Source organism: Limulus polyphemus, unplaced genomic scaffold, assembly GCF_000517525.1.
Source record: "Limulus polyphemus unplaced genomic scaffold, Limulus_polyphemus-2.1.2 Scaffold58, whole genome shotgun sequence".
NCBI lineage: Eukaryota > Metazoa > Arthropoda > Merostomata > Xiphosura > Limulidae > Limulus > Limulus polyphemus.
This window is the reverse complement of record NW_013665668.1, coordinates 640,091-647,178: the sequence shown is the minus strand read 5'-3', so window position 1 is coordinate 647,178 and position 7,088 is coordinate 640,091. Positions and strand designations below refer to the sequence as shown.

The window sequence follows — 7,088 nt, the reverse complement described above, 5'->3', positions numbered from 1 at the left end:
TGTGAGTCGAGCGCCTTATCCACCTGGCCATGCCGGGCTCACTTTGTAAGCTAAAAACTATAATGCAATAATACATATAGTTGTCAATGCTTATTTTGTTAACAGGATTTTAAGAGAATGAAAAAGAAACCTTTTGTTAACAGGACCCTAGGATTAAAAAAATGTTTTATTAACATGACTCTAAAACAAAAGAAATGCTTTGTTAACAGGAGTCTTAGAGTAGAAAATTATTTTGTTAACGGGACTGTAAGACTAAAAAAAATGTTTCGTTAACAGGACTCTAAGAGTAAAAAAATGTTTTGTTAACAGGACTCTAAGACTAAAAAAATGTTATGTTGACAGGTCTCTAAGAGTAAAAAAATGTTTTGTTAAAAGAATTCTGAGACTAAAAATGTTTTTTTAACAGGACTCTAAGAATGAAAACACTGTTTTGTTAACATGACTCTAAGACTAAAAAAATGTTTTGTTAACAGGACTCTAAGACTAAAAAAATGTTATGTTGACAGGTCTCTAAGACTAAAAAAATTTTTGTTAAAAGAATTCTGAGACTAAAAAAAATGTTTTGTTGACAGGACTCAAAAAGTATTTGAACACCACTCAGAGTAAAAAAAAAAAGGTTTTGCTTGTTTGCTGAATTTCACGCAAAGCTACTCGAGGGCTATTGACGGCTAGGGCAGATAATCTTTGTGTTACTTTGCGTGAAACAAAACAAACCAAGGTATTCTTTTTGTCTTTAAACGTTTTATTAAATGTGTATTTGAATCTCGTTTTTTTCTTTTTTTTGTTCCTAGCTTCTTCGACGAGCTTCACCACATGTAAGATGATATCTACTAAGTTATCACATAATGTTTTATTTAATGTATAACACAAATGCTATAAAGCTGTTAAATTTTCACTTTTTGATGTAATTAGGCCTAGCTGTATCGTTCTTAACTACATTATATTTAAATATTACGTGACGTATAATGGAATCTCAATATCTTGAAAAACTATAAACTGCTTATTTTTTTTCAAAGAAATTCAAACTTATTCATACATGTGCAAATTAGGATGTCTTGAAATATAGTGTAGTTCCTTTGTTAAGCTGTATCAACATGTACTAAACTGTAAAGTGTTATTTCTACAGATGGCGCTAAAGGACATTGCTTTGACTTTCAATACATAAATAACTTACTACAATAACAATAATGCTAAAATGTAAAAACGGAATTTGTGGTAGCAATATATATATATATATACGTATGTGTGTTTATGTTTTTTTAATATATTGGCCGGAGGTGACTTAGTGGTCAGTGCTGGACTGTGGATCCGAGGGTACATGATTTTAGTCTTGTTACCGTAAACAAATGTCGTTCCACACTTTGGAGCCTTGGGTGTATCAGAACAGTAACAGTCAATTTTCACTTTTCGATTAAAGTAGCCGAAGAGTTGATGTTGAATACTGTTGACTAGGCGTCTTCCCTGGTGGTGAATACTGTTGACTAGATGTAAAAGTAAGAACAGCTAGAGCAGCCCTAGTATAGTTTTGCGCAAATCCAATATCAATTCACGTTGTGTTTTTGTGAATTGGTTTGTTTGTCCGCGAGCTCCTCCGACAGTTTTGGAGCCAGCAGAAACAAACTTGGAAGGTGGAGTCGGGGTGGTGCGGGAGCATCTTTATCTACATAACATAGCCCCTACCCATTATTTATTCGAGGTGCCAATGGCCTAAAACGTATACGGAAGGTAACCCAAACATGATGGGGGATCTAGAGGTTTGCAGGGTTGCTGAACACGAGTCATACATTGGATTTTGTGTTCCTGTCTCTCACCTCCCCCCTCCCCAACCCACACACTCACCTAGGGGAGGGTGTCCCAACGGGGTTTTTGTACATGTACAGTTCTCCCTAATGGTAGGTACAGAAGTAATTGGAAATAATGGAGAAGCTTATATGAATTATGAGGAGGCCTTTGAACCCCTAGCAGAGTGAGGGTATTTTATGTTAATGTTAAAAACAACAAATCAGTTTGTGTATCTGTATCTATTTCAAAGAAAATATTGTATCTTAGAAGTTAAAACTTATTGATATAGGTAGAATGTGTGTGTTTTTCTTATAGCAAAGTCACATCGGGCTATCTGCTGTGTCCACTGAGGGGAATCGAACCCCTGATTTTAGCCTTGTAAATCCGAAGACTTACCGCTGTCCCACAGGGGACTGATATAGGTAGAAATCAAGACGTTTTGAAATCTATTATAGTTCTTTTTCAAAACTCAAAATTTTCCTTTAAACAATGTGAACCACCACGGAGAAACACCAGTTTTTCTAAACTTTAGTGTTTTTTTTTTTGTTCTTCTAAAATTGTTGAACCGTTAAAGTGGAACATGAAACATCGGATTTTCTTAACTTTTCTTTTTCAAATTTTTGAAATAAAGTTTGAAATACACAGCAGAAAAAAATAAATGCTACTTCAATGTTACTATTATATTTCAAACGTCGTTCAGTAATTACTTGTTACAAAATAAAATTGAGACACTCGCCAAAAAAATTATTCTTTTTCTAAATGTTTTTTTTAACAACTTATAAACATTGTTAAAAATATCGAAAATTAGTACCTCTCTATAATTAATCGGCGAACTAACTTAATTATTTGAAAACATGTACGTTAAGTGGTTTTTAGTTATGTTGGGCCAAACTCTTGGCCTAGTGGTCAGCTTGTCGGGTTACGGATCTAAGGGTCTGAGGTTTGAGACGCAATGCCACTGAACATACTCCGCACTTTCAGCTGTATACGTGTTATAAAAGTGACAGTAAATCACATTATTCAATTCCAAAAGCTGGACCAAGTCCACGTGGCGACGGGTACTGCTGACTGGCTGCCTCTCTTCTTCTCAGTAGTTCAAAATTATGGAGAGCTATAGCTGAATATGAAAGGTCTCTGACTTGGTCGCTTAACTCACGTGCACATAATGTGCCGTTCAGGTTTAAATCTCCATTTCCATTATATTGAGGGTAAAATAATAAAGCATACATAGGATTTTTTTTTCTTGGGTGAAATTACTACATTTCTGCATTATACTATTAACAACCTAAACTTCTCAAGCATATGGAAAATGATTTATCACATACTATATATATAGAAATGCAACTTCAAGACGGAGCAGAGGCTAAGAAAATATTATCATCAGCTCAAGTACCCCTTACTATCAGGGTTCTCTCCTGAAGTTTCGAGAAAATATCTTAAGTGTCTTCAAAAACATTTTTTTATTGAATACAGTTTAAATTATAATATTAGAAAGTTAACGAAGCAATTATTTTATTCTCTGATTTTAATTATGTTTACCCAGTAACAAAAAAGTTGAAATAGAGAAAAAAACGTTGACAGTTAAACAAACAAAATTAACAAATTTAGTTTTGTTTGTTTGCTTCTTTCAGACTTTTAACTCAAAAACTACACAACGGACAACTCTCATAGCATTGATAGACTAGAAGAAAGGCAGAGAATCTGCAGGAATCAACGTCAACTCTTGGGCTACTCTTGTTCAACCGAATAATTAGATTTGACCATCACACTTATAACGCACCCACAGCCCAAAGCTTTCATAGTCCGAACATGTTAACTACTACACAACGAACTAGTTTGGAAATCAGTAATGAAATTGCTTGTAGCATCACATTTCTTACCTAGCACCAACATACTACAGAAAAGTGTCATTCACAGGGGTATCTCCCTCCCCTCCCCCACACAAAGACGATATTACACAAAAGATGAGTTTTAAAATATAGTAGTGACCACAGATTCATCGTAAAAAGGAAAATGGCGTGATTTCGGATAAGACAAGCTGTTATAGTTGTCATATTACTTAACTCTTTACTACTTGTCCTGGCATAACACTGCCTTTCTGGAATGATTAATGGAAATTTTGTAATTACTAAACACATGCGATAATGTTATCTTGGTGCTTTTGTCAGATATTTGATGTTCAAAAATCGCACTGCTGGAAATATTGTGTCAGTCGACAGAGTTATAGATTAATCAGCATTTATATATGTATGTATTCACTACGTATTTTACATCATTGTTTAATTCGACGAAAAAATGATTTAATTGCTTTGCACGAGACTTGAAATAATAAAAAGATATTATTTATGTAAAACAAAAACACGTATTTATCAGTTAGTTGATGCTAAAAGTGCATTACAATAAAGAAAATGTTTACCAAGATTATTTCATTTCGGTTATTTATCCAAAATAAACAAACTGTCTCGAAGAGCGATATTATCTGAGTATCTAAAACACAACTGTATTGAATAAGTTATGTTATCTCGTAATGATTTTCATACACAACGACTAAATGTTGCTTACCCTTAAAGTCCTTGTAGCATAGGATAATATGGATTTCTTCCTTGCAGGACCTAGTGTTGCAGCCTCTTTCAGTCCGTACCACAAGGCGTCTGGTCCTCTCACCAACGCCTTCCGCCACTGCTTTCTACTAAATTACATGCACAGACTCCTTTGTGTACACAAGGCCTTTAACTGCGTGATTATTGGTTGCGGCAGAAAAAGCCGACGTCAGCGAGCTTTTATGGGAGTCCACAATAGGCCAGAGCAATAACTCACTAGTTCATTCATCATTGAAGCTACCGGAATGGGCCCATAGCTTCGGATCTCCCATACACCGGGCGCACGAGCTCCAGCCTTTTCTCTTCGTCTTATCAGTTGCCGCGAGAGCACGCGCCTATTTGGACCGACCTGCCGTGAATAGAGAAAAACGACAAGCAATGTCATAACTGCAAAAGCAGGAGTATATGGGGTCTACTTCAGCTCACAGACACAAAGGCTTAAATAAATGGCTAGAAAATATCTCATAGCAGTAGATCGGGAACAAAGAACTGCAACTTGAAGATGGCCCACGAGACGGGCTTATAATACAGCGTGATGTATAGTCTTCTATTCACTTTGGATTCGGTGTTCTGTGAAAACGATGAACACACTCACGCACATACACACACATCCATACAGATAGATAAATTGATTACACGTTCACACACATACGTATATATATATATATAGAGAGAGAGAGAGATATACACAAACACACGCACATAAGATGTCTTAAATTGGTCGACTTCAGAGTAAGTATAAATATTTCTATTATTTTATTGACTGTTTTACATCACAAAAGGAAACGCGAATCAGGTTATAAAACATAAACATATCATCTTCTGATTATTTTTTCTATTAACACGATATCTAGTTTAGATCACGTAAGAAAACCACAGTCAGTTTGTAAAACGTTGACTTGTTTCCTTTTGGTAAAGTCTTACCTTAACACGCTGTCTAGTTTATATTGTGTAATGAAAGCCCAGTCAGGTTGTAAAACGTCGAAATGAACACGATATCTAGTTTAGATCATGTAAGAAAAACCACAGTCAGGTTGTAAAACGTCGAAATGAACACGATATCTAGTTTAGATCACGTAAGAAAACCACAGTCAGGTTGTAAAACGTCGAAATGTACACGATATCTAATTTAGATCACGTAAGAAAACCACAGTCAGGTTGTAAAACGTCGAAATGAACACGATATCTAGTTTAGATCACGTAAGAAAACCACAGTCAGGTTGTAAAACGTCGAAATGAACACGATATCTAGTTTAGATCACGTAAGGAAAGCACAATCAGGTTGTAAAACGTCGAAATGTACACGATATCTAGTTTAGATCACGTAAGGAAAGCACAGTCAGGTTGTAAAACGTCGAAATGTACACGATATCTAGTTTAGATCACGTAAGGAAAGCACAGTCAGGTTGTAAAACATCAACATGTCACCTTCTGACGAATTTTTATCTTAACTTGATATCTAGTTTTGAACGCGTAAGGAAAGCAGAAACAACTTCTAAAACATCGACATCTCATCTTCTGATTAATTTTTATCTTATCATGATATCTTGTTTAGACAGTGTAAGGAAAGCAGAGTCAGGTTGTAAACATCAACATGTCACCTTCTGATTCATTTTTACCTTAACATGCTATCTAGTTTAGATCACGAAAGGAAAACAGAGTCACGTTGTAAACATCAATATATCATCTTCTGATTCATTTAGATCATAACAAGCTACCCAGTTTAGGTCACTTTTTCTGGTTATTTAATTTCTTCGTTTAAAGGAACGATAAGTTGAATTTGTTTGCTATACTTTGATAAATATTCTCTCGAAGATAGATAGATGTAAAGGGTTTTGAACAATACAGACAAACACCTGGAGATGATATCCAGCTCCGAAGCAGTCAACAAATTGATGATGTGCCAGAGGCATGAAATCCATACCTTAAGAACTTCTATCTCAAACCGCCTTATTCCCCCCCCCGGCCTCTTCTTTGTCTCTACAAAAGGCCTGGCGATAGGATGAGATCGGACATAAAACACTACTGGTATTCGTTTGCTCGTTATCTTGCGGCAATATAAGGCAGCTAGAAGTTTACAAAGCGTCCATAATCATCCGCTGTCATTTTTCTCCGTAAATCGCTTTTGTGACGCACACCGGGAAGAAAAGGACCGGCTTATTGTACGGGAGAAAATCGATGACCACACTCCGAGCTTTCTTCCGTCCATTCTCAGTAAGCAAGTGAACTTCAGTGATGTGTACCTGTCATATAAATCTCTGGTTTTACCAGTAAAATATTGGTAAATATTACCTATTTTCTTCATTTGCTTAAATTATACATTAGGATTAGAAAAAAAATTTTCATGTGTGATTTAATGCTAATTCATACACGCTGCAGTAAAAATGGAAAGAATCAGGTCACGTGCTGAAAAAACTGAAATGAACCTGGTGAGGGACGTTCTGCCTGTTACACTTCTCTGTATAACTTCCTATTAAGAAATGCCATTGTGTGTGATTTAATAATAATTCACACACTGCAGTAAAGATGGAAAGAAACAGGTCAAGTACTGAAGAAAATGAACTGAACCTGGCGTGTGTAATAACATATTTTAAGCCTCACCTTAGTAATGAAGAAGTTGTTGCTGAAATCATTTGAACAGTAAATTTCCGATACAAAGTAAACATTTAATATTACAAGATACTTACAAACTAGTAACTTACTTAC

At 35.5% G+C, this 7,088-nt stretch overlaps 1 protein-coding gene across 6 annotated transcripts in view; it reads right to left on the bottom strand.

Annotated features, from left to right (window-relative positions):
• Window positions 1–7,088, bottom strand: part of LOC106464217 (transcription factor Sox-3-like) — a 231,838-nt gene that overhangs the window by 198,887 nt on the left and 25,863 nt on the right. For 3 of the 6 annotated variants that reach the window (XR_002611784.1, XR_002611775.1, XR_002611777.1), the window contains one exon: window positions 4,345–4,731. The exons of the other annotated variants lie outside the window; for them this stretch is intronic. The gene's annotated coding sequence lies outside the window, so the exon portion shown is untranslated. The remainder of the gene's footprint in view (window positions 1–4,344; window positions 4,732–7,088) is intronic. 6 annotated transcript variants of the gene reach the window in all.